The sequence below is a fragment of the Dermacentor albipictus genome, unplaced genomic scaffold, assembly GCF_038994185.2.
Source record: "Dermacentor albipictus isolate Rhodes 1998 colony unplaced genomic scaffold, USDA_Dalb.pri_finalv2 scaffold_23, whole genome shotgun sequence".
Classification (NCBI taxonomy): domain Eukaryota; kingdom Metazoa; phylum Arthropoda; class Arachnida; order Ixodida; family Ixodidae; genus Dermacentor; species Dermacentor albipictus.
This window is the reverse complement of record NW_027225577.1, coordinates 982,243-1,008,980: the sequence shown is the minus strand read 5'-3', so window position 1 is coordinate 1,008,980 and position 26,738 is coordinate 982,243. Positions and strand designations below refer to the sequence as shown.

Here is a 26,738-nt window from a genome sequence, read left to right as displayed (position 1 = left end):
GACGAGCGGCCACGTCTAAAACCAGCCATTACCTCTGGATAGACGTTGTAAAATTCCAGGTACCATTCTAACCGTGTAAGGATCATTCTCTCCATTACCTTGCCGACACAGCTGGCCAGTGCTATTGGACGGTAAGATGACAATTCCAACGGGGATTTGCCAGCCTTGAGGAGAGGAACAAGCCGACTGGATTTCCACGTTGTAGGGACCAGGCCGTCACGCCATGATGCGTTGTATAGGCCAAGAAGGGCATCTCTGGCCTCCTGACCAAGGTTTGCAAGCGCAGAGTATGTGATGCCGTCGTGTCCTGGTGACGAAGATCGCCGGCACCCAGCAAGTGCGGCCTCCAGTTCTTCGATGGAGAAAGCAGCGTCCATACGAGGATCTCGGGAGCAAGGGGGCACTATGGGAATAGGTGCGCAAGGTGAATGCATGAGCGCCGGACCCGCGATCCTTGCGCAGTAATCTTCGGCTACCTCGACTTCTCGGCGTCCTTGATGTAGGGCTAAAGACTTAAATGGACGACTCTGTTGAGGAGGTGATCGAAGTCCACGGATTGTTCTCCAGACAACCGACAGAGGTTTACGCGGGTCGAGAGACTCACAAAACGATTTCCAGCGTTGATTTTGCAGTGCAGCAAGGCGACGCCGAATTTTCTTTTGAATGCGTCTGGCCTCTCTAAGGTCGTATAATGATTTAGTCCGTCTGTACCGTCGCTCCGCTCGCCGGCGGATTGCACGGAGGCTCTGTATTTCCGAATCAAAATCTGTGTATTTCTCTAATGGACGATATGAGCGCATAGCATCCTGCATAGCCTTGGCGATCTCAAATTCTAGTGTGGATGAAATGCCTTCGTGGCATGCGTCTTCCATACGTGATTTAAACACGGGCCAATCTATTGTTTGTATAAAATTTGATGGAACGGATTTGGTGAGGCCTTTTACCTTCAGGTAGGTAGGAATGTGGTCGCTGCCGTGGGTTTCTATATCTGCGAACCAATGGACGCAGCGAGTGAGGCACCGCGAAACAAATGCTAAGTCTAAACAACTACTGTATATCCGTCCGCGCAGAAACGTGGGACTGCCATCATTTAGACAACAAAGTTCATGGTCGCAAGCAAAGGACACGAGGTTTCTTCCTTTGGAATTGATCTTGTTGCTTCCCCAAAGTGAATGATACGCGTTGAAGTCCCCAACAACAATCCATGGACCAGGTGTCGTATGTATAATGTCACTCAGTCTCTGCCTATCGAAACGACTTGATGGAGAAAGGTAGGCGCCCACTAAAGTAAACGCAAGTTTTTGTTTTTTCACGGTCAAACACACATATTGATTAGTGTCATGTGGCCGCACTGGATGAACAACATAAGTCAGTTCACACCGTATGTAGATGGTGACTTTGCTAAAGTCAGTACAAGTCGATGACACATGAGGTTCGTAGCCTGAGATCCGGACGGGTTTCTGTAGCTTCGGTTCACAGATGACAACGATGGGGAATCGATTGGTGAAAACGTAATGGCGAAAATCACTGCGGGATTTCAGGCCGCGGGCATTCCATTGCATAATAGATGCTTCCTTGACTTGTCTGAAGAACGGCTGACGCGGTAGAGCCATTGTGCTTGCTACTCGAGTCTCGCAAGAACCGGATCCAGGCCGTCCAGCACTTTTAGTGCACCTCGAGCAGATGGCGTCTGCATGTCGTTTATCAACACGCGAATGACTTTCATTAGAGATTTTATTAAGGCGATAACTTGTTTGTCTTGACCGCGCACGTGATCGGAGCCCTCATTGGTTCGTCGGTAGTCCACCATCGACCTTTGTTGGGCTGGAGGACTTAATGTCGGAAGTGCAGGCCAGTCGTTTGCAGTAGAGGTATTCACTGCGTCATCAGACACCGTGTGGTTAGTGTGGGTGAGCGCCTTGGGAGCACCAGCCTCAGGAAGCATCGTCTGTCTTGCGACGGTATCAGTATTTCTAGACGAAGATCGTCTACGGCGACGGCGGACACTACGCCGTCGTACTTTGGCGGCGGCCTCTCTGTGAGTTGAGTTGTCTCTCACCATTTGTTTTAGGACTTTCCGCTCTGTCTTGTGTCTCGGGCAGTCTTTCGACGACGCTTCATGGGGACCGGAGCAACTGGCACATTTGAAGTGAGTCGCACGGCAAGCATCTGCGCTGTGCTGCTCAGAGCATCTTGCGCACACGGTCGCATTTTTGCATATGCCGCTGACATGCCCGATCTTCAAACAATTGCGACATTGAAGTGGTCGTGGAACGAACGGTCGCACTGGATGACGAAAAAATCCAACTTTCACGTGGGACGGCAAGCTACCTCCCTTGAAAGTTATCCTCACACAGCGTGAATCTCCTAGGTGACGGATTTCAATAATAGGCACATCTGCTCTGGCGGGCTTGACCAAAATAGGCAGATCGTTGTCGTCGATTGACTCATCGACATCATAAATCACACCTGATATAGTATTGCTGTCCTGTGGTATTATGGTGCGAACATTTATCTTGCCCAGCATTTTCACTGTATTCAAGATATCCAATGCTGCTCTGTTCTTTACGTCAACCGCGAGAATGTTCTTACGGGTGTTAATTCTCATATCCGTGATCTCATTTGGAACAAGTGCCTCTAGTGTTACAGATACGGCTTGCCTGTTTAGCCGATTCAGGTTGTCGGTCGGCGTCTCGGGTAAGAAGAGGATGGTATGAGCCGCGTCATGGGCCTTTGCTGCCGCCGTCGTCCTTGTTGAAGACGAGGAGGCAGTGACGATTCTCCTCTTTCCTTTTTTCCTCACAACGGTCAAGTAGTCGCCGTCATCCGACAGATCTTCTTCTGAAGCAGAGTAGTACATCAAGGTGTCCTCGCTGCCCGTGTCGCTCATCAGGTGATTGCGCTTCCTCGGAGCGCTCGACGCTGTGACGTCGGTCTCCTCCGGACGTCTAGATGACTCCGCTTCCATCGCCGAAGGTCTCGGAAGCGGCGCCTCCCGAAAACACGAAAAAATACTCGCAAAATGAGAGCAGTAGAAAACGGGGTTCCACACCGAGGCTTGTAGTAATGTCTCAAAGACAGAAAGGAGAGAAGAGGACAAAGCACTTGTGTATTAGCGCAAGCTCTCGGGCCAATTGATGCACGATGAACTTGGAAAAGGGGCACCAGCGAAACGCAAAGGGACGCGCACACAAGGAAAACGCGTTAGAAACGGACGGACCAGCTGTTTAACACCTTTTCCTTGTGTGCCCGTCCTTTGTTTTTCGCTGGTATCCCCTTTTCAGATGCGTATTTACACTTGAAAACATAGGAGCTCCACATCAACAATAAACACGGTGTGCTTATCGGTATTAGACTGCTGTGCCATGCGCCTGCTAATGTTGATTTTAACCGATACTGTATAAATCACAGCAAGACTTACTGAGCATAGTGTTGCGCTGGTCCCGACATTACAGCAGAACAAATATGCGCCGGAGAATCATGATTAGCTGACGCGCCATGACTCGCTGACGATTGGAAGCTGGTCTATAAAACAACACCGAGCTTAAAGAAGTTAATCAAAGTCAGTTGTAAAAAATCAAAGGCAGGGTAGGAAATTAAAAAAAAAAGCTGTCTTTCCAGTTCACCATTGGAGACTCCATTTACATGAAGTAGCAGGTTGTCATCCATAGCCTAGTGTGTCCATGTGATGTGCTCGGACAATGAGTGATGCAAGCAGATGGCAAATAGAGACGCCTTTTTGCTAGCTTGAAATGTTGAAGTGCCCGAGCACCCTTAAATACTGTAAGGTGTGTGTGCCGTGCAAAACGCCCTTCTGGCACCTTAAAATAATTAAAGGGTTCGATAACACCGTCCTGCTAAGAAATGCATCCATCTTGAAAATCTCCAGAGATGGTGGTGAGACAGTGTTCCGACATGCATTCTAAACTCGAGGGTGTAATTTTCCTGAGTGTGTAGCAAACCGGACTTCCATCTCGTTAACTTCCCTACCATTTTTTGATTATATCTCTCTATCTCTCACGCACCACACATCTACAGCACAAGCACAAGAACGAAGCCGCGGCGCCGAAGGGAACATGACATCGGCAATTTAGACGAGAGAACGAAGGCTCGTACATCATGGACATGGGATTTAGGCCTGGGTTAAGACAAGCCGGCATTTCTTTTTTCTGACGAAGGGAACTTACGGGTCATGTACAGATGGTAAGCAGTTAGGGTGAAAATGAAATTGCGATATAAAGCGAAATTTGGATTGTGAAATGAAATTAGAGTGTACACGCTGCGAAATTGAACTTTGGGGTTTTCCCTGCCAAAACCACGATCTGACTATTAGGCACGCCGTAGTGGAGGACTCCTGAAACTTGGACCACCTGGGGTTCTTGAACGTGCACCTAAATCTAAGTACACGGGTGTTTTCGCATTTCGCCCCCATGAAAATGCGACCGCCGTGGCCGGGATTCAATCCTGCGACCTCGCGTGTAGCAGCCCAACACTATATTAGGCTGTAATAAAGGAAGCATACGTACGGGATTGCCGTCTGGTTGGGCTGGGTGCTGTGTTCCTGGTCCAATTTAGGGCACAGAGCACTACGGCTTAAGTTCTAAACGCTGTTGTAACGGCTCCTCATTGTGTATTGCATAAGTGCGCGTAACGCTTTTCGATGATGGGCTTATATGGAACGCGTGCACGACGTCGATTTCCGGCGACTGAAGGAGCGACAGGCTTTAACACAGACACCTGAAAGTACGTCTTCCGCATTCATGGGATGTTTGTATTGATATGCAGGTACCTGATGCGTTCAAATGAAAGCCATTTTTCATGCCTCTACATTTACTATGAGGACCAATGGAATGTCTAAAGATAAATGCCACGCAAGGACGATGAACATGTCTTATTCGAGACGATACTTAATGGTAATGTACCCTAAAGGCAGTCTTTGAAAGTGAACCAACGTTACGGGGAGAAACTTGGGCGGACGGGAAGTCCTGCCGCCCCCCCCCCCTTTTTTTTCAAGGCTAAACTGACCCGGCGGCAAAATACTTTTATGAAAACGCTGTTTCTGTGGCTCGCGGCATACAAAGCTGTAAAGAAGCAGGAAGTGTATTCACATCTCTAACTGTAAGTTAAATACGTCTAATGGGTAGAGGGAATTTTTAGATAGACACGCAAGTTTTATTCTGCGAAGTCAATGAACTGTAACACTTAGACAAGTGCAAAATATACAGGGCACGTATGTCATTCGCGCGCCACAGCGGATTCGCCCACCACAGCAAGAATGAGGCGGGGGTGGTCTTTCCGTTTAAGAGCACAAATCGCACGCAAGGCAAGTGTGAAAGTTTACGTGCAGTCACCAATAGCCGGTACGCTTCGTAAAGCGTTCGTCGCGGTGTTTCTATTCTCTGGCACAGTAAACATATCCTGCACCTAAAAGAGGAGCTGAATGTTAAAAGCCCATGCCTTCCGTTTTTCGGCCGTTGTATGAAGCCGCGAAGCCGGGAAGAATGAAGACGACATACTCATTTAGCCTTTGTACCTTGAGTTCAAACATTTGAGATAATACCCAGCCTGCGGGTATATCTTATTTCAACGTTCACCACCGGCTAGTAACTAAACGAGGTACCTAGAAAAATCGTTTCATCCGCAAAACTGCTGCAAGCACTCGCTGTGTTCAACGTCTGACATTTTGTGAGCGCAGTTTTTGAGCCAAAACATTCAGAAAGAAGGAAAAGAAAGAAAGAATAGAAGAAACACACGCACCACATAACGAACCATCGTGGTCTTAGTGGAGTAATTGGCGCGATCTTAATAAATGCCGGCTGGAAAAAGAAAGAAAATCGGCAGCTATTCAGCATTCAAAAACAGAACTGAATCGCCAAGAGGTCCGTGTATGAGGTCTTGTGATAGCTTCGCCACTTTAGGCCACTCTAAGAGGACAGAGACGTGGTAGCGCTAATAAACTTTGGACATCAGTGGAAACTCATTTCTTGCGTGAGGCAATTATAATAGTCAAGTTAGCATGCCTTTAAATACGTGGTCGAGTAAAGCAGCTAAACTGCTTTTTTATCAAAGCTAAATATTTTCCAGCAGAATATTTGCGCTTGAACAAGGCTTGTTTCCTAAAGAAGGTACTTCCCCTCGCTTTATTGTTCTTCAACGTGCCACCTGCTCCAGCTAAATGGCTGCTCGCGGTAGCCCATTCCTTTCGTAAGAACTAAATAAAACAAATGTTCTTGGTGTTTATATAAACACCGGACTCACTAGTATCGCAGCATAGGTCAGATCGTTTTAATAGAAACAGCAAAACTGCTAGAAGAGAAAAACTTATTAAATTCACTACTCTTTCCTCATCCTCCGTGGTCCCTTGTAGTTATGACATTGAGGTGCTGAGCTCAGGGTCGTCCATGGGTTCCATCACGCTTGTAAGCGGCCGCACTTTGATCGGGGGGGGGGGGGGGGGGGGGGTACGCGAATACACTCGTGTATTAGGTTTCTGTGCACGTTAAAGAAGCCCAGGTGGTCGAAATGAATCCGGATAATCCCATTACGGGCATTCCTCATAATAATTTCGTGGTTTTGGGTCCTAAAACTGTAGCATTTACTTTTTTTTTTACTGCAGTTCCTCTCGTAGGCCTTTTGTGCGTTTTTGGCTGAAGGCGACGAAGGCACTACTTCGGTTTATGAAGGAGACAGGCTTGGACAAGTGGCTGTGACAATGATGGGACGTACCGCGCAAGAGTGACAGACTGTAACTAACGATGTGTGTGCCGTGTTATGTGCTCCCTATCTCTTCTTTCCATCTTTCATACCCCCCCCCCCCCCAATCCCGCCCCCATGTGTAGGGTAGCAAACCGGTTAAGCTAAACTGGTTAAACTCCCTGCCGTCCTTGTCCACTTTTTCCTTCCTTCCTTGGCTAATCACGATGATAAAAGCTCTACTTGGACCGTAGCCACACGGGTCTCAAGGTCACAAGGAGACGCACGCATTAGCGCCGCTCCTGAAGTCGACAAACATTTGCGACCGCCTGTAGAGTGTCGATGTGCGTCGTCCAATCCCACGAGACCCTTGCCACGGGGCGCAGTAGCACACTGGACGGGAGTCGTGGTGCTTTCTGTCAATCTCTTTTTTCAGCGTCTTCTTCCAATGAGTTATCTTCCCCTTCGAGCGTTTACGTACCCGCCGTGGTGGCTCAGTGGATGTGGCGGTGCACTGCTAAGTGCCAGGCCACGGTTCATTTTTGAGGGCCGCGGTGGCTGCGTTTCAATCTGGGCGAAGTGCAAAAACTCTCGTATATACCGTGCAGTGGACGCACTTTAAAAAGACCAGGGCGACAAAATTAATCTGGAATCCTCCTCTACCACGTGCCTGCGTAATCAGATCGTGTTTATCGCACCTAAACCCCCAACATTTAATTATTGAACATTCACCTATCTTCGTTGACAGCACGGGTGTGTGCTTGAGATATCGGATCGGATCGGAAAACATTTATTGGGCTCTAGAAAAGAGATCTTCGCGGCTTCAGACGGCGTCTTCCATCTTCTGATGGATTCTTCTGTCTGCAATCACAGGGTTGGTGCCCTAGTCCAAGGCTCCACTGAGTATGGCCAACCCGCGAGCTCGCTCTACTAGGCGCTTTTGGCCGTTCAAGCTTACGCTGGAAAGCATACTCTCCCACTGTTCCGCACTCGGGTTTTTAATTTTATAGATAGTTGGGGACTCAATATTTTGACAGGCCCATGATATGTGGTACAGATCTGGCTTCTCTCCGCACCATGGGCACTTAGCCTCATATTGTGTAGGGAAAATTTTATTCAGAAGGTTTAGATTCGGGAAAGTACCCGTCTGCAGTTGTCGCCATGCAACAGCATCCTCTCTGCTTAGATCCTTATCCGGGGGTGGGTACTTCAGTCTGGCCCCTTTATAATAATTTAGTATATCTGAGTAGCCCATGGGTACTGACTCGGGTTCCTCAAGGCTGGATGTGTCGGACGCCCGGTTGGTATGCCCTCGAGCTATCCTATCCGCCTCTTGGTTCCCTGTTATGCCAGTGTGCCCTGGTACCCAGATTATGGTATGGTGAACTTTGTTTCCCGGGTCGCATGAGCAGAGTATATGGCGTGCTTTGCGCCCAATTCTGCCGTTTGTATAATTACGGCATGCTGCTTGAGAGTCTGTTATTATTGTTAGGGACCTGCCAGATCGATAGCCCTCCAGTGCTGCCAGAGCCACAGCTGCCTCTTCGGCCTCGACTACCGTGCAGTCCTGTAGTGATGCGCTGGTGATCTCCTTGAGGTCCGAATTAACCACCGACGCCACTGCTCTGCTGTTGTGTCTTCCGTCTTTCACGAACGTTGCCGCGTCCGTATACCTTGTGTTGTCCTTGTTCGCCAAGGTTCTCTGCACGTACTCCGCTCTTGCCTCTCTACGCGCCTTGTGCAGGTTCCGGTCCATATTCTTGGGTATCGGTGCGACTCGCAGTGTACTGCGATGCTTGTCCGGAATGGCCTCGGTACGTTCGATCTCTTGGATCATGTTGCCGCCGCCATATCTTCGCAGGAGCACCCTTCCCGTGGGGGTCTGCATCAACCTACGTGCCTGAGAGCATAGTAGTGCTTCTCTTAGTTCACTGAAGGTATTGTGCAGTCCCAGGGCCAGCAGTTTCTCGGTTCATGTGCGCTGCGGCAGGTGAAGCGCAGTTTTGTACGCCTTTCGCAGTATGGCGTCCGCTTGTTCTTCTTCTTGCTTGATGCATTTGTGGTAGGGAAGGCTATACACCACTCTGCTAACCACGAGGCTCGTGACTAGCCTAAGTGTGTCGCTCTCCTTCATACCGTGTCTCTTGCTAGATACTCTGTTGATCATACGGGCTACCTGCATGGTGGCAGTCTTCAGCAGTGTCTGTGCTTGAGATACTATAGGTACGGTTTTATGCAGTGACTTGCCTTCGTTTTCCATTTTTGGCCTTTTCTTTTTCTTATATGTGCTGGTGTTTGCGCGTGGCAAGGTATTCTTTCTGCTATCATTCTTTCTCTTTTTATATTTGTTTTTCAAGCAAACGTTTTTTTTTTTGTTGTAGAAGCTAACTAAACTAGCCAGTGTGGTACTACTTCGGACATCTCAATTCGGACCCCATTTAACCGTTATCTATACCCATTTATGCGATAATTACAACAATGCGATTGTCCAACTGGTCCAGTACTTTCGTATTTTTGTCATTCTCGTATAAATTGGTATAGATAACGGTTGATAAAGCTTTAGGTCAGTGCTCTGGAAAGACCATCCGCGTTGAAGGCCATACTCGCGTTATTAAGGTTCCTGCGGCCTACGGGGCTTCATGATAGACTTTAAGAACGCCGCACCCTACCGCTCTATAGTACACGCGCTTTGTTAGTGCTCGTCTCGCTTTCTCTCTATCTTCCCCTACCACTCTCTTTCTCTTTTTATCCCCCTTAGCCCTTCCACCCGTGAAGGGTAGCCAACCGGAACTACCTCTGGTTAACCTCCATGCCTTTCTCTGTATTATCTCTCTCACTCGCTCTCTCTCTCTCTGACAACAATACCTGCAGAATAGTTTCTATCTCACTGGGTCGCGTCCGTGCTCTTAGTGGTTCTATATTGCATAATCACCTTCACAGCATTAGTGAGCGTTAGTCTTTAGATACGCCTGTTGGCTCCGCGCGTGTGTTCTTAAGCCAAAGACAAAAGGTCTGCGCAATTTCGAAACATGGCATCAGGTGTATAGTGTCCATTTATTTACAAACTAAGGGCGCGATAAGATCAAACTGCCAAAACAGTTTTACTGAAAAGAGGTGTAAACAAAACACAGCCGATACATTCTAAACTGCAGTCCTTGTCGGAGTAAGCATGCTTCAAGTATAACTTGTCGCATGAGCCTAAAGGCTGCTAAGCTTATCGCCCGAGCGTACCGGTTCTTGCCATTTAACTGGGCACCCCCCCCCCCTTCTACCACCCGCCCCCCAGCAGTTTACGGTTGCAAGACTTGGCTTTCATATTTCTGCTTTCAAAGGCTATCGAGCGTAGACCGAACACAGGGCAGCTGGCTTGCTTCCGCATCTAGAACGGTGACAAACTGTTTATTATTTACTGCGCACCGTAGGGAGCACAGAACCTTCAGCTGAGCACTTCCGTATCTGATCGGCAAGTTCAATGTATACTCTCCCTCGTGGTACATAAATCATAATAAGCGTTGTAACACTCACCTCTCAGAAGAACATTTTTACAGCGAAGCTCTATATGGCTACCCTCCGGCGGTGGTCGATGTCCGTCCGTCTACGCGTCGCGTCGACATTAAAAATAAAAAAAAAATCGTCTCCAATTTCTCCCGAATGCTCTGTAGCTCTCAACCTAATGTAGATATCTTTAAAAAATGTACACTGAAATTGGCCGCTAGGACGCCTCTGTAATTACGCCGAGTTTCATTTACTTGTCATAATTAGTTAGTTCCCAGTGAAGTTGTAAAACGTTACAGAATTCCCGTCTGCTGTAAATACATGGCCGTCTACAGGGGTGTATGGTTACATAAAATGGCTGTAACTCTTGTTTTATCAGCACCATCTCAAAACAAATTGCATAAAAATTAGAAGCTAAAAAAATTTATTATGGGGTTTTACGTGCCAAAACCACTTTATGATTATGAGGCATGCCGTAGTGGAGGACTCCGGAAATTTCGACCACCTGGAGTTCTTTAATGTGCACCTAAATCTAAGTACCACGGGATTTCTGACAATAGCAGCTGATTTAGGATTGTAAACGCACACACACCTGACTTCTGTACACTGTTCGGTTTATTTATTTAGGCGTGCTGTATTTGTTATGCGCCTTGTCTTCCAGTATTCGGGGGTGCAGACCTCGTCAAGCCTGATGAATGTGTTTTTGTCTGTGCCCACCAAGTGTCTTTGATACTGAAATAAAATGATTGATTGATTGTTTTCGCATTTCGCCCCCATCGAAATGCGGCCGCCGTGGCCGGGATTCGATCCCGCGATCTCGTGCTCAGCAGCCCAACACCATAGCCACTGAGCAACCGTACGGCGCGTAAAATTAGAAGCTAAGACGACTCTAACGTTACGCCGAGTTTCATCTGCTTTTCTTAATTATGTAGTTCACAGTGAAGTTGTAGATATTGTGGAATAATGAACGGGATATATTGCGCCCGTCACTTCTTCATATAATAACAAGTCACTCTACAGTCAAAAGATGTATTCTTTTGTCTGTGTCCTTCAATAATAATAATAATAATAATAATAATAATAATAATAATAATAATAATAATAATAATAATAATAATAATAATAATAATAATAATAATAATAATAATAATAATAATACCTATACATACATAGCTGTGTCGATCGATACACCACAGCTTCGCTGCTCGTCCTTCTTCACAGATGAATTTTTTTCTAAGAGCAGGAATCTACATATCACGTGACAGAACAATCTTCATATCACACGGACAAGAATGCGATATGGTATGCCATTCAGAACCGTCGTTCCTGAAGAGCTGGCGATTGTACTCTATGCAGTGCTTCGGTTATGGACACAAATGCTCGTCCTTTTGTAGACTTCTAATGCGTACCACATTAAATAGCAATGCCATGGGAATATATTTAAAGCGCATTTGTATTTCCTAGTATAACTTCTGTATTGTATTCACTTTTACTTTGTGTATGCTGCCTTGGCGCTGCACACTTACAAACAAGCAATCACAAACTAGCCAAACTCTTCAGCTTGTCCTTCTTGACTGCTTTTCTTTTTATTTTTTATGTATTGTTGTCGGCCATTTTCGGTACTATCGTTCAGTCACGCCGGTACCGACAGATTTGCGCGTAATGGGGCAGGTTTAATGTTTGTGCATTGAAACAAATAATTCACGCGACAAGTATTGTGAAGAAAAGGTAGATGAAAGTCGTTACGTAGCAGCCAAGCCCAGACTTCAGGTTCTTTTTTGTGTGTGTGTTCTGTGTGTGTGTGTGTGAAAAAGTATCTAACCTCCTAACAATTTCATTCTGTCCTTTCATTGACCTTTCTAAGCGAGAACAGCTCCCTTACGGAAGTTTCGAGAAAACCATTGCGATGTGATAGGTGTATATTAGGCACATTCCAGCCGAAACGCTAAATTTGTGAAATTTTTCTATCTAATGAAAATGATAAATGGTGCGTGTTAGGAGCGGTGCCGGTTGTAGAACTTTTCGATAACTTTTGCGAGTCCGAATCGAGCTTGGTAGCTCAAGGAATTCCAAAACCGCCCTTTATTTAGCCGGCCGAATTCTTCATACCTCTCGCTTTAAACATTTGCTTTCGTCAAGTACGCCTTATAATGAAAGGTATTCTCAAGCAAGATAAAAACAAAGATCTCATTACAACGTGCACCAATGGCAAATAATAAATAAAAAAAAACATATAATTTCTTTAGCAGCTTCGTAGGTTCGACCTTCACGTTCAAGTCATTCTGCTCAGGGTGTTCTGATTCTCCATGAAAACTATTTCTGTCTTTGTTCCAAACAGAAATAGTTTTCTGTTTGGAATAGACAGAAAAAGTTCTCATGGAGAATCAGAATTTGTTCTTATTCTCCATGAACTACTGTTTCTCCATTCTCCATGAAATACTGATTCTCCATTCAAATACTGTTTCATGGAGAATCAGTATTTGTTTACATTCTATAAATAGAATATAAACAAATAATAAATAATCTTTTTCTTCGCGGGCTGCCCACAAAGCTATGAATTTACTTAATTGCCTAATTTACTTAATTAATTGCCGTGACCTGACGATTCAGCTTTTCTTTTTTGTTACGGAAGTCTTGTTTTATATACTCTTCTCCCCGACTGTACGATGCCGTAGACTGGAAATCGGGAATACCAAATGGGTGACGCGAACGAGGACACAAAAAGAGGAAGAAGATGACAACGGGCGAAAGTGCTGACTCTTGGACCTTGTTGGTCTAACACGGGGACAGCATTCTGTGCACAGGTTGAGGGACGCGGAAATAGGGGAAGAAGACAGGGCGGTCCGGCCACGGTTCTCACAATAAATCAGGTGTAAGTGGCGCACAATGGCGTGTTCTTTGGTTTTGTGTTCGTGTCCCAGGCGCTGAAACGGTTTCCGTGTTTCAGGGCCAATCAGACCCAACAGTCAGCATTTTTTGCACGTTGCCAGGCGCTTCTTTCCGCGTTCTCGTTTACTTCGCGCTGTTTGCTTTCGCTCTTAGTCGCGAACAAACTGGCCCACAATACCCTCTTACCGACATTATTGTCGTATTTCGAGAACGTTTGTTTCATGTACTTTCCCTTACAGGAGGGAATTTGTAGCGTCGGCATAGCGGGCAAAAAAAAAAAAAAACCTTAACTTCCCACGTCGTCAGAAGTTACAGGGATGACGCCACGGCGCTTGCAGTGCCACATGATTGTAAAACGAACAATTGCGTCAGAAGGCGTGTGCTTGTAAGCCGGGAGACTCGCTAGGCGTCTATAGCCAATGCCGGCTCTGTACTCCCTCTTAGCCGCACTGCACAACGTTGCCCCCCCCCCCCCCCCCAGCAACTCGACCGCGCTGTTTCGCCTTCTGCACTTTTTACGACCCTCTAAAACGACGAGCCACTGCTCAATCAGTCCGCTTCATTGCTTTCTTCCAAACTCAAGCGCAAGTAATCGTTGGCGTGCACTCATTGAAGCGTTTACGTTATCTTATTTAGCTCCTGAACTGACCCAGAAGGTAGACATAGTCCGGAAACTGCGTAAATAAACTGAGCCCGAGGGCAGTTTGGGAAGGAACATGAACACGTTCATGACAAAAGAACAAGTTCTTAGGGTAGCCTGCTGGCTGTGCCATTTACAGCTGATGAATGTAAACGTCTTTTCTTTAAATCTAGTGTTGGGAAGAAAGGCAGGGTCTGTAATATTGCTCTTTGAAATATGTATTGTCTAATTTTGCAGTGATTCGGCAGAATAGTGCGATAGAAGTATTTCTCGCGGTCGTCAAGAAGAGACATCAAGCCACGTTACCCTAATATGACGCTAATTATTAGCTAATGACCATGTCATGCTGAATGCGCCGGTTCTTTCTTTACAGATCACCAGACAATATGACACTGTGCTTGGTCAGTACTTGGCAGACCATCCACAAATGCCGAGTGATGATGGCCTGCATTTCCCAGCAGAATAGTGCAGGGGTCGTTCAAAACGTCCATTTCAAGAGCTTCATTCATTAAATAGAAAACAAGGGAAATAGATTTACCCTCGGATTCTACAACGTACCTCTAATCAACACTTCACCACGACTCAAGAAAGTAGATGGTAGCGCCCATCCCTCGGCAGAAGTGGTCACTATACAATTCATTGACATTCAACAGCAATTATAGCACATGTAGTTGGGCGACTTGGTTTGACATGACGATGGTGTAAATGGGCTTGAAATACGAGGACGATAGGTGCCATGCTTCACCCTGTTCTTGTTTTTCTTCCCTAGTGAAATTGCACATACCAATGAATCGGGTGGTGAAGAAACTGCTACCAATTTTTTTTCCAGTAAATTATGCTTCACCCATTGCGTTATGTGGGTCTCATCTTCACTTATCTTCGTCGTCTTTGAAGCGTATTTACGCCATCTTGATAGGCTTAACGTCTTCTTCACTCGACGGAAGGCGCTCTGCTAAACTCGGTGAATTGGAGGAGAGGTTCGAGTCGAGACTGGCTGGAGAGTGCGGCGGTTCGTCACCCTATATGATGACGGCTGCTTCTTTTCTCGTGATAGAAGCAACAAAAAAAGTGTTCAGGTCGTTTTATGTGAAAAGAAACGCCGCCGGTTAGGAAAATTTAGAGTGGAGCTAACTAGGTAATGCAAATTGAGTTTTCATGTATCTCTATGGACACACGGGAACGTAGACGAAAGGCAAGGAATAGTGGGGGAAATGCGCTATACGAAGTCCCGACAGACATACGTAAGCGGTGCTGTTCTGGAAGCACGACGCGATTGGCGGCAGCCTTACCTCCTTACTAATACTATTCGTATTTAACTTGAAAACATTGCAAATAGTATGTGAATACCGGAATTGCCGTTAATATAGCACATGCGTCTGCACATTGGTGACATGTCCGCAGTCAACTGATCCATGATAAGTGGCCTGTATTCACTCACGCTGCAGGTAAGGCTTTCTACAGCGAATAGCACTCCATCTAGAAGGAAATCATTGTGGTTAATCGATGTTCCGTACAAACAAAAAGCGGCGCCGCCAGTAAGCGGGAAAGAGGCAACGAAGCATGTATTGAAACAATCTGAAATTTAACAAAAGCAGCGTTGTAAATACAGGAAGAAAGCAAACGAGGCAAGAAATAAAAGAAAGAAAACCTATGTATTTGCGTCCGCACACATCACAAATGATACGACAGTACACGGAAACATACGCCCGCATAATCTAGATGGATATCTTTTAAATGATCCATAACACTGTGCTGTTGGCCCATGTGTCTCTTACATCAAATTTTCGGTGGGGGATTGGGTGTTTGCGTTATTGCCTCTATAATCACCGTCGCTATTGCATTATGCTGCGTTTCCTCAGCACAGAACCTAATTTGTCAATTTACCTATGCTTCTTATTTTGTGGCGAATGTGTGAATGCACACGTGAGACAGTTAGTGTCTTGCGGTGCATCCAGATACTCCCTATTTCGCCAGTGTAGTTCGACACATGCGCGTGGTCGCGCAACGACACATTTACGTGGAACGTTCACAAAAAGATTATTGAAAACGCGTTGATATTATGCACACTGAAGGTTTTAGTTATTGCTTTTTTATTATTAGCTTTTTTTATTGCACCGTATGGAATAGAAGCCTGGCCTCCCACGACGTGATACTAAGCATGACCCCGCGCTCGGCAGCAGAGGGTCGTAGAGGCTGACTCTACGAAGATTGTCTGTCTTATGCTTGCCCGCGGTTTAGTTAATTCAATTCTTGTTCAGCACATTCCTGCGGCATACATGGTATTGATCAGAATAGGGCAGCGCCCGCTGTTGCACCCGCAAAGGAACGGCGCAGCAGCCGAGAATGAATTCATAGAGAATTTCTTTCGCTTTGTTTGCTTCTTCCTTTTTCATTATTTCTTTCTTTCTTTCTTTCTTTCTTTCTTTCTTTCTTTCTTTCTTTCTTTCTTTCTTTCTATAATATTACGGAGTAGCAAGGCATAAGGCGCGTTGAAAGACCCCTCCCCTCCTCACGTACAACATGAAGTTGACAGTGGAACGTCGCATCACACCGAGTTGCGTGCAGTAAAAATGCTTCCAATATGGCTTCATAATATCGCATACTAGAAGCAATAGGGCATCACGAAGAAGCTTATAATAGTAATAGTGAACGATAAATCATGCTCTGCGTGCAACATATACGTGCTCACAAGAGTGGCCGTTAACTGTGCGTAAATTGCACAGACGTTATGCATTTTATTTATTTTATTTATTCACAATACCTTACAGGGCCCAGAGGCCATTGAGTAAGGGGGACGAACAAGGATAATATAAGAAATGCAAAATATATCGTAAATGCTACGAATGTTTGTTGATCCAGCACTAAGGAAAAAAAAGAGGAAAAAGAAAAGGAGAAAAAAAACAACATTATCACAGAACAAAAAATTTTAAAAATGAGGCACACACGCATCAACACATCAAAATCAAAATTTAGACCATTCGATGCATATATGATGTGATGGGCATAAGAGATGGCTGTTTGAATGGAAGCCTTCTGTATTACTTGAAAGTGTGCGAAGTACTGAAATTTCTTTTACTTGTATCGTTTCATGCATTCGGCTCTTGCTGTTGCAAGCAGGGAGTGTTTGTTGTCCGTACTGCGAGCTGCTCCGTAGTGGCAATAAGAGAGCCAAGTGTGCAAAGTGGAACCCTTAAATAGCCCCGCGGTGCAGATCAATATTGCAACGAAAGTTAACGAAGTTCTAGTGCGCAACAAGGCGACATCGAAAACACACAAGTTTAAAAGCGTCCATCGAACGGACGCTCGAAAAGTAGGCAGACGGAAGCTTTGTGCACCGGTGAGATGGAGGCCGATGTCGCAAAGCTGTGTACCAGGGCAAGCAGATTTTTAGTAGCCACCAGAAAACTATTCTTCTGTACTTTCTTAAAGAAATGTCACACGGCACACCATTCTTAGCACAAACGTGGGAATTATTGCGCCTGATATGTGTTGTCGCCAGAAACAATATCGATGAGTCAATATCGATGTGTCAGACCCATATTTCGGCACGCATGATGAGTATTTAATGTAATGGTTCGAGTTTCATGAGTAAAATGGTATGTTTCGTGTTGTGAAACAAAGCATGCCTCCCCCACTACGTTCATTTCTTTCTGTAAACGTTCTCTACGTATGTTACGGAAAAAAAAAGGCTCAGACGTCACTGCGGAGATGGTGCACATGGTCGAAAACAGCGGTCTCTTAGCAATGCCTCTGCCGTTCCTTATTCTGACACATATTTAGGTCCTTGCAGGAACCATGTGTCATCGACTTAATCTTCTTATTGCATGCACAACAGCCGTTATTTCTTACACCGTTCATAGTTGCGCAAAGGTACGAAACACACCGTGAGTCGTTATAAACGCGCGTATTCTAATCGCCACAATTGGTAATATAGGCACTTCCATAGGTGAAAGGTACACTGTCGCCAGCATTCGTGACACCATGTTTTAGTGAGCAATGACGTTTGAAAGACGAACATATCATAGTTGCCGTGTTGCGCGTGCACAAAGAACGTGCTTGAAAATAAAAATACAGACCTTAGCTAATGGTACTCCTACGCACCTTTTTTACGAACAAGAATTTCTTCCGGCTTTGTTAAATTTGAAAGAATGCGCTCCTAACCATGTAAATGAAGTTTGTAGCTGCCTGAGCAACTGTCTCCCTCAAACCGTCCTAATTAGATAAAGTTCTTACCTAATTTCGCCCTACAAATTACGTTAGACATTCATTATATGCGTGTTTATAGATTGTACGTAGATTTAGTTTATTCATGCGGCGTGCCCTTCTGTGCCCAGCGCGCTTAGTTGGCTCTTGCCGGTGGCTCGCATAGCGGACTTCCATGCGCAGTTTTGCCGAGGAAGGATCGACTGTACCCGCAATGTTGTCCGCAGCACGTCTGCTTTGAGAACCACCACCGATCGAAACCCACAAGTTTTGATCGTACCTGGCATAGTAACTGTCTGCCTTCCTGGACGATCATTATTCCCCGCCCTCCAAAAGTAACGTCGAGTCTGTCTGGAACACAAGTTGTTCACAGCTAACTGCGCCGTTTCCTAAGTTAACGTCGTGCCCACAATTCTTGCTTTTTTTTACAGGCAGTTACGCGAGCAACATTATGTTCACCATTGGTTAGGCGCAGTCGTTAGACGCAGGTGATACAACATGCACTGAAACAGCCCACCATTTGTTTCTTTTTTTTTCGCGCGGTTGTCTGCGTCTGTGACCGTTTGCAGTGTGTGACAGAAAACATGCCTTTATTTATACATAACACTGCTGCAGGTGGTATAGGGCTGCATACAGCGAGAACCGTTTGTTGGCTCCCACGCGGTCAATAAATGATGTGTCTAAGTTTTAAATTGAAGAGCTCCTGACTATGCGAAGGCTTCAGAATGATCTTTCTGGAGGAGGTTGCGTGGTTTTACGCCCCACACGTTTCATTTTCTTGAATGAAAAGACATGAAAAGGGAAGGGCGAGATGGACGAGGGGAACGATTGTCCCATAGCCTGTAACGCTTTGCAACACTTAAAGCTTTAAATAGTATTCAGCACCTCTCACTTTTACTCACTCGAGTTTCTTTCTTTTTTTTTGTTCTCTTCTTTCGGTCAAGTTTATGGTCTTTTGCCACATGTGCAAACCCATCGTGCCAATTTGTTCACTAACACTAGTAAGTAGACAATTGTACTTCTGAGCACGCGGCAAATGTGAACTGAATCGGCATGTTTGTTTCATAACACGACCATGGCGTATTGAAAGCTGTGAGACGAAGGAAACTTGCGGTAAAGAAAGTATCTCTCTTTTTCACATTCACTCTATTCCGCACTTTGTTGCGCTCTTTGCATCATGGGAAAAAATATTTATTTCGCTGTATATTAACCATCTCGAAGAGCGAAATTTTCGGAAACGACCTTACGAGATTTGGAAAACAAAGCTCTATGTATACGTTTAACCTTCTTCCAGTTTCACCAACAAACGCACATTGCCGTCTTACTACTGGTGATCGTACAGCTATTTACAATGTGACGCATGCCGTCCATTGAACCATAAGAACCTTTAGCACAAAGAATTGAAAAAAATAATAATCCAGCAATCGGGATTGAGTAAGTGGAACTATAGTTTGGGGCAAAAGCTGAAGAGGCTGGCTTACCGGGACACTTTGTATGCTACTCCAGCGACTGGGCTCGCGAAGTTCTTCGTTCGTAAGAGTTGTTTGCCGTTGCCCGAGCACCTTGGCTAATAATACGTCCAGCGACACGATTGGCTTACATCTGCACTGACGAACACTTCTAGTATAGAAAACGTTTTTTTTTTTTTTGCCTGTGTGTGAAAACATGTCGTAATTATTGGGGTGAAAGTTGAATACGAAAAAAAAAATGGAAAGAAATACATAAAAGTGAAATGATGAAGAATATTACAAAAGAAGAAGCCATTTGCAAGAAGCAAACCTCTCGGCCCACGCATTCCATCTACGAGTGAACATTTAGGACGGGGGGGAAAACGACAAAAATAACGCATGTCCGAATTCACAAAGCATTTCGTTCTTAAGAGCGATTTTTTTATTTGCGGGTCGACTCCACTAATAATATATCGAATGCCACAAGTGGCTGGCACTTGCTTCGAGCAGCTCTAGCATAAGAACGTCTTTGCGAATACGGGCGGCAGCTTCTTCGATAAAGAACCTTTCACACTCACCTCGCACGCATTATAGTAGAGAAGAGGCTGTCGTTCGCGCCATGGCTTAACCAATCAGGGAAGCGGTAAGAGTTCTTGTAGGGACGGAACTCGACGCGCTAGATATTTTACAACAATGGTAGGTAAGACGTGCGAACCACAGCGACTGAGGCTGCGCGCGCTTTCCTCCCAGGGACTACGGCCTACCTCGCGGGCCTAACCGGCAGCGAAATCCTCCGTGCGGCAATATCCTCGCATTGGGTCAGACCGGCCAGGAAAAACCAGCAGGTGGGATACGGCCGACCTTGACTTTTCTGTTAGGGCAACGCTCAAACTGGGTGGAGTCCAAGGAAGGCGAGGAGGTACAATGCCGGAGGCAAGATTACAGACGGCTTCCGGAGCGGAAGCGACCGGTAGAGCCGCAGGGGGGAACGCGCGAGGGAAGTGGCCTATAGGTAGGGCGTTTGCTTTAACAGAATGATAAACTGCGTGCGTTCTCCGCTTCCTTCGGCCCGCCTTGACGCGACTTCCTCCATTTCCTATCCGTAAAAGAGCCTATGAGACGCCAGACATGAATTTACGGTTCCTATGCACCGACAGCTAAACGAAGCTTCCCTTTCTTTCTTTTTTTCTTTCCTTCTTTCTTTCCTTCTTCCTTCCTTTCTTTCTTTCTTTCTTTATGCAAAATACACAAATCTTAGGCTCATACTCAACGTTCGCGTTTGGGAACAGTATTACAGTTCTTAAGATATTGCAAGTCGTCGCATATTATGTTGTGCACGTGCGATATTGTTATTCACAGCCCTCAAACGGCCCCTCCCAGCCCTTTCTTTTGTATTTAGTCAAATTATCCAACGAAACATTAACTCATTGATGTCCACCGGGGTCGCGTACTGCCGATGGCGTTGCACTGCTAAGCACGAGGTCGCGGGATCAAAACCCAGCCACAGCGGCCACATTTCGGTGGAGTGCAAAAAAAAGTCCGTGTACCGTGCACTGTGAGCACGTGAAACAACCCCAGGTGGTCATAATTAGCCGTAGTCTGCCATTGCGGTCTGCCTCATAATTATATCGTAATTGTGAGAAGTGAAACCCCCAAGTTTAATTTTTAGCTTATTCATAGCATATGCGGCGTAAAGTACGAGAAAACAAAGTACTGTCATTCATTACGGCCCACTGATAAGGGCAAACTACTTAGTGAAACCTCATCAATCTGCTGTTGTAGGAGTTTTCGTTCTTGTCCAGACATTCGATTTTCTTTCGTAAAAAGTTAGACAGAGAGAGAGAAAGAGAGAGCAGAGGTGAAAGACAGGGAGGCTAACCAGACGCATGTCCACTTTGCTACCCTGCACTGGGGTAAGGGGGTATAGGGATTAAAAGAGAGAGAGAGAGAGCACAGTTTCGCACACATTTGAAGGTGCCCACTGAGTCTATAAACGGTCGCAGAAAGCTGTCGGCTTAAGGTACTGCAACAACGCTTTCGTGTCCCCCCCCTTTTTTTTGTGTATGTGCCACCGATGCATATCGCCGTGATCCAAGGACCTTCATTTTGGAAAATGGTCTTGAGTGCCTCGGTTCAGTGATGTCCACCGAGACTCACGCTCGACGTTGTACCGGGGACGGAGGCACAAGATAGGTTCACTAGTTTCTGTTATTGGCTTTGATCGATCCTTAAAGCTACAAGTGCCATAAAAAGCTCTCCGCTCACAAATAACATTGTTGTGCCGCCTCTGGCTTGGGGTAGCATTTAGAAAGGCTTACTCATTCCGCATAGAAATAGGGTATGCGCCCTTGTAAAGAGGCAGAGAGAAAGAGAGAGAGAGAGACAAAAGCGGAGGAAAGACAGGGAGGTTAGTCAGTGTAAGTAGCGGCTGGCTACCCTGTGCTGGGTAAAGGGGTAAAGGGAATCAAAGGAAAAAAGAAGAGAAAAAAAAAACTGAGAAAAATTCACACAGTGGCGTGGTGCTATGCGCTACAACATTCAAGGATGGTAGCACAATTCATAGGCCCTTAAAAACTTCAGCAGACCCATTAAGGCCTTGTGTGCCGAAACCCAAGTGGTAAATAATGTTTCCGGATCTGAATTACCAAGCGTAGTAAATGAGATGTTAAATAATTGGAGCTTCTACAACTTTATAAAATATTTTATATGGCGGACAATTTCTGGAACGGCGTTTGTGAATCAACTAATACAGTCATGTGTTAATCTAGGGAATAGTTATCAGTACTTTCAGATGCGCTGGAAACAGCACTGTGGTTTCTTTTAGCTCAATGATGAGTCATACACTATACGATAATCGTAACACATCGGTATGGCTTATGTGAACAAAACCAGGAAACATAATTAATCAAATCTTTTTAGCAGATCCACAAGCATACATAACGACGTCATCTCCACCGTAGGCTGCGCTGCGCGCTCCTCTGAACGAGAAACTTTGAAAACCCTGGTGGGCGCTGCAGTATATTCAAGGGGAGTGTATATTTCGTCACTTGGTATCACGAACCTAAAATTATGGTACGCAAATGTTATTACGTACGATGTTTCAGGTCATAGAAAGGAATTGCATATTGATTTTATTTCATACATAACGCCACAAAATGTGAGTAAAAGAAGGACGCATTAGCATAATTCAGAACCGAGTAAATCAAGACTAACGCCGTCGATAGCCTAAGACCGCGTTTGCACCGGCTAATTTAGTCTTAATTTTTGTCGTGCGTTTCGTCGAGTGGTCGGTTCTGGTGATGGCGCCAGTGAAGCCGCGTCATACATTTCGCCCTGCGCCATTAGCTATAGCTAATGGCGCAGGGCGAAATGTATGGAAAATGAGGCAAATTGCTACAAAATACTGCTCCAGTATACGCGTACTTACCGTCAATCGCATGCCCATTAGTTGATATAGCCACGTTGAAGTGACGGCGAGGGAAGCCTTTCATTTTTAACCAGTGGACGTCCAGCAGACGCCCTCCCGAGAGCCCGAATTGTACAAGGTTCAGCACTCGAGTCTAGATCGATGTTGTCGTGTTTCTGACCACTACTTGAACGATACTCAACTGCGCCAAACTGCCCTGCTTGCAGCAAACATGGAAGACTGCGCAATATTAGCTTTCTTTCGTGACGTGGCCATGGACCCGAATAATAAGATGAGAGGGAGGGATGGAAAGCGCACTTGTACGGTACGGTAAAGTGAACGGTAAAGTGGACATTGTATAGGAGAAAATGAAGGCGATATATTCCCGGGACCTTTCACGAGCACGCTTTCTGCGTCTGGATTTTATGACTCCATAGCTGGCGCTTAACGTCGCTATTACCTGCTCTCAGATAGTCGTTCCAATTACGGTACGGGAACGTCCACTGCCGCTACCTGGAAAGAAGCCGCGCGCGTAGCAACTGCTAGAATTCTCGCGGAACTATTATTGTGAGCAGAAAGAAAAGAACATCCGTGGTCTTAGATGTCCACACACACTCTTAAAGAGACAGAGAGAGAGAGAGAGGAATAAGACACTGCGGAACTGTGTCTTATTCAGCCGTGAAGTTCCACACCGTGGAACTTCACGGCTGGTGTAGTGGTAGGAAGTTTGACCATCCTCGGAGACTGCAAAGAAGCTCCTTTCAGTTAAGTATCTCCGAATCAATCGAAAGTGCGGCCTCCGATTGCAACAGCCACGAGCGGGTCAAGAATGGCTTCGTGAGAAACATTATCATAAGCGCCCCTCACATATAAAAATTGCGTTACAGAGAGGCGTTTGGATGACTTCTGTTGTTGAATCGATGCCACAAGATCAGTGACGTTGTCGACCCACGAACGGTGCCACGTCGAAAACTTGTCATCGCGTCTGGATAAACATTGTAATGTTCGTAGACGCCTGAGGATCATCCTTCCCATCAACTTGCCAACACAGCTGACGAAAGCAATAGTTCGATATGATGTCAGTTCAAGGGGAGACTTTCCATGCTTTAAGATTGGGACAAGGCGGCTACGCTTTCACTCAGAAGGAACAACTCCGTCACTCCATGAGACGTTGAGATGACGCAGCATGATTTCTCGTGCTTCATGGTCAAGGTGGCGGATAGCAGCGCATGGTTTTAGAAGTCGTGAGTACAATATAGACTGTAACGCTTATATATCGTAGGAGATGTACTTCACGTCACAAACTATCACGTGTTTCTTATGCATTCTGGCCTGCTAATTGTGCATTACAGTCTCTTAGGAAAAAAAAAATTGGCTCACCATCTCGGCGCTGCGATAGTGAATGTCCAGCGGAGCTGTGTAAAACCAGTACTACAACTGCTGAGGGGGGCACTGCAGCTTGCGCAAACAGCAATTGTTACCGGGAAACGTATGTGGATAGCGCTGCGTGCTTCGCATTCCTGTCAGGAGTGCCTTGTCATCAATTATGTGGTCCCTATGCTTGTTTTGTGCTTGTTCATCAATGAAAAGAAGGCTATTATGTATGCTGTATGCGCTATTTCAAAGAATGTATGCACTTTTCGCTTCACTTTGCTGAGTGCTTGAAGCCTGCTTCACCTTCGCCGTGGGTCGGCCCGGTAGTGCACAACCGCCGGGATCGGCCCACTTTTTTGGCCACGGACGTGGACTCGAAAAATGCCGACCAACGAGAGGTCAACTGCTTCACTGTAAATTTATTCTGTGCCAGCGCAAACCAGACCTACAGAGAGCGTGCGAGCTGTAGAAACTGTCTAAACAACGTTTGCTTTTTATCTATAAAGTGCAGGCCGTTATCAGCGCAATGTAGCACTTGTCGCTGCTTAACGACGGTGTACAATCATTGTTGTGCATCTACTCGACGTTAACCTGCGCGCCCACACACGGGACGAAGGGAAAGATAGAAAAAAAAAGTGAACAAAAAATTGTGGAACGAGATAACCATGCACTGTGCGTACGTGTACTATACACCACACGCATTCAAGCTCACAATTGCACTGTTCGTGTCGGCGCGCCTGTTGAAGTAAGGGAGGCATGAATCGCCGGCGTACGTATATATTCGCCGAGGGTCTCATAATCCAGGCAAACAAGGCCCGTACGCCCTCCATGAAACGAAGAAGGTATCGCAGAAGGGTCCCCGAGAAAAAAAAAAAGAAAGGCTCATTCGGGGGAAGGCTCGCTGGGGATAGAATAAGAATGCATGCAAGACAAGCATTACGTCAAACAAACAGCGTCGTTATCCTTTCACGGCGGCCGTAGCCAAATGATCGACGTCGTCGTTCGTTCTTGTTCCCGTTCTAAAGTTCCCGTGCCTGTTTCGCGAGACGGCCCTGGGCTCGCTCCGTCGCGAACGTACGGCAAAGAGATTAAATAAAATAAAGATGAAAAATAAAAGAAGGCTCCGGTGCGCGCTGAGGTTAGGGGACAGAGTCGGGCTCTGAGCACGTTCCGCCTCCGAGTTCCCTTTATTTGGGTACCGATGAAGGGTCGGTATACTGCGTCGGGAGTGCTGCGGGTTCGCGACACTTTACGGCCATTTATTTCGCTTCGCTTGTTGCGTTCCCCCCTCTGCAACCTGCGAGCCTTTGCATGGCGTGTACGCGAAGCACCGGAGCACTGCATGCCGGTGCTGCAGTACTACTAAGGGTCCTTATGTTTGACGTCGGCTGTGAATAAGTGCGCAGTGACGCACATGGGCGCGTGTGCAGCGGTTATTGTTTCCGTTGGTTCGCCCGTGTCGAACGCGAATGCGGTTCGCTAATCGCGACCCTTCAATCATTTCTGTGATTCATTTTTTTTATTTTCGCTGTCGTTCTGGCTAGCATTCCTGCTTGGAACTTTGCATGGAAATGTTCGCGGAACTTCACGCGCAGTACTTGGGCTCACACGCCCGAGTTTTGTGCACACGAGACGCACCGTTAGTCAAACGTTGAAATGCTTCACAAATCTTGATGGGAGTTCACGGCAGTGGGTTTAGAATTTTTTTGATATAAAGCAACATACAAGCAAAATCTTGTTGCGCATTTCTTTCGGCGCTGGACTGAGGCTGCCGTCGACTAATGAAAGGTGCCACGATGGCGTATCCACTTCGGCTGTATCCCGCGTCTGGGTTTCGTCTCTTAAAATTCGAGCTCAGTCTCGATCACGATTTCGAGCTGAGCGCAGTGTCGAGGGCAGCCGCGTGTGCTGCAGAACAATGCTCGTAAGTCCTATCCCAGGCGCTACTTACTTTGTAGCAAGCCCAACCCGACAAAAGTTAACAGAAGGACGGGGCCTCGAAAGGGTTAACAGTGGTCGAACGAGGAACGTCGTAGGAGCCTACGTTGAGGCAAGAGCACATGCCTTTGTCAGGGCAGCGGACTGACACTGCCCTGAGGAAGACAAGTTCTTTGTTTCACAAGTGTTCATCATTACGCTGTGCCATGAACGTAATTAAGGAGGACGAAAAGATCAGACTTCCTTGTTCTTGACTACAGTATTGATGATAGTGTTTGATTGCATGATTACGACAGTGGTAGTCAAGCAGGGTGGGAGGCAGATGACAGCTCACGTAGACAGTATACAACATCTTCGTCTCTCTTTTGCACGCTCGTTCATGTCCAAGCACTCCGCAACAATATTTAAGATGCACCACAATGAATGACAATAAATGGCACAGAAACAAACTCGCAAGCTTAATTATAATTATAGCGCGCTTTGCGGCTGCTGGGAAGTCGTGGTCTGCTACTTTGTCCGTGTGCTCTGGTTTTGCTGTCAAAGTGTTGAGAATTTAGAAGATCTAACGTCATCATAACCATCACGTAAGTGGCTAGCGGATAGCAATGCTAACCAACCTATTGACTACGGTGCAACACTTCTTTAGAGCTCG

General features: G+C 46.1%; 2 protein-coding genes across 3 annotated transcripts in view; one reads left to right on the top strand and one right to left on the bottom strand.

Annotated features, from left to right (window-relative positions):
* Window positions 1-26,738, top strand: part of LOC135898911 (sodium- and chloride-dependent glycine transporter 1-like) — a 968,957-nt gene that overhangs the window by 212,014 nt on the left and 730,205 nt on the right. The window lies entirely within an intron of this gene.
* Window positions 1-26,738, bottom strand: part of LOC139046650 (uncharacterized) — a 157,396-nt gene that overhangs the window by 87,952 nt on the left and 42,706 nt on the right. Inside the window, exon 1 of one of the 2 annotated variants that reach the window (XM_070529574.1) lies at window positions 19,947-20,099. The exons of the other annotated variant lie outside the window; for it this stretch is intronic. The gene's annotated coding sequence lies outside the window, so the exon portion shown is untranslated. Of the gene's footprint in view, window positions 1-19,946; window positions 20,100-26,738 lie in introns of those variants that run through there. 2 annotated transcript variants of the gene reach the window in all.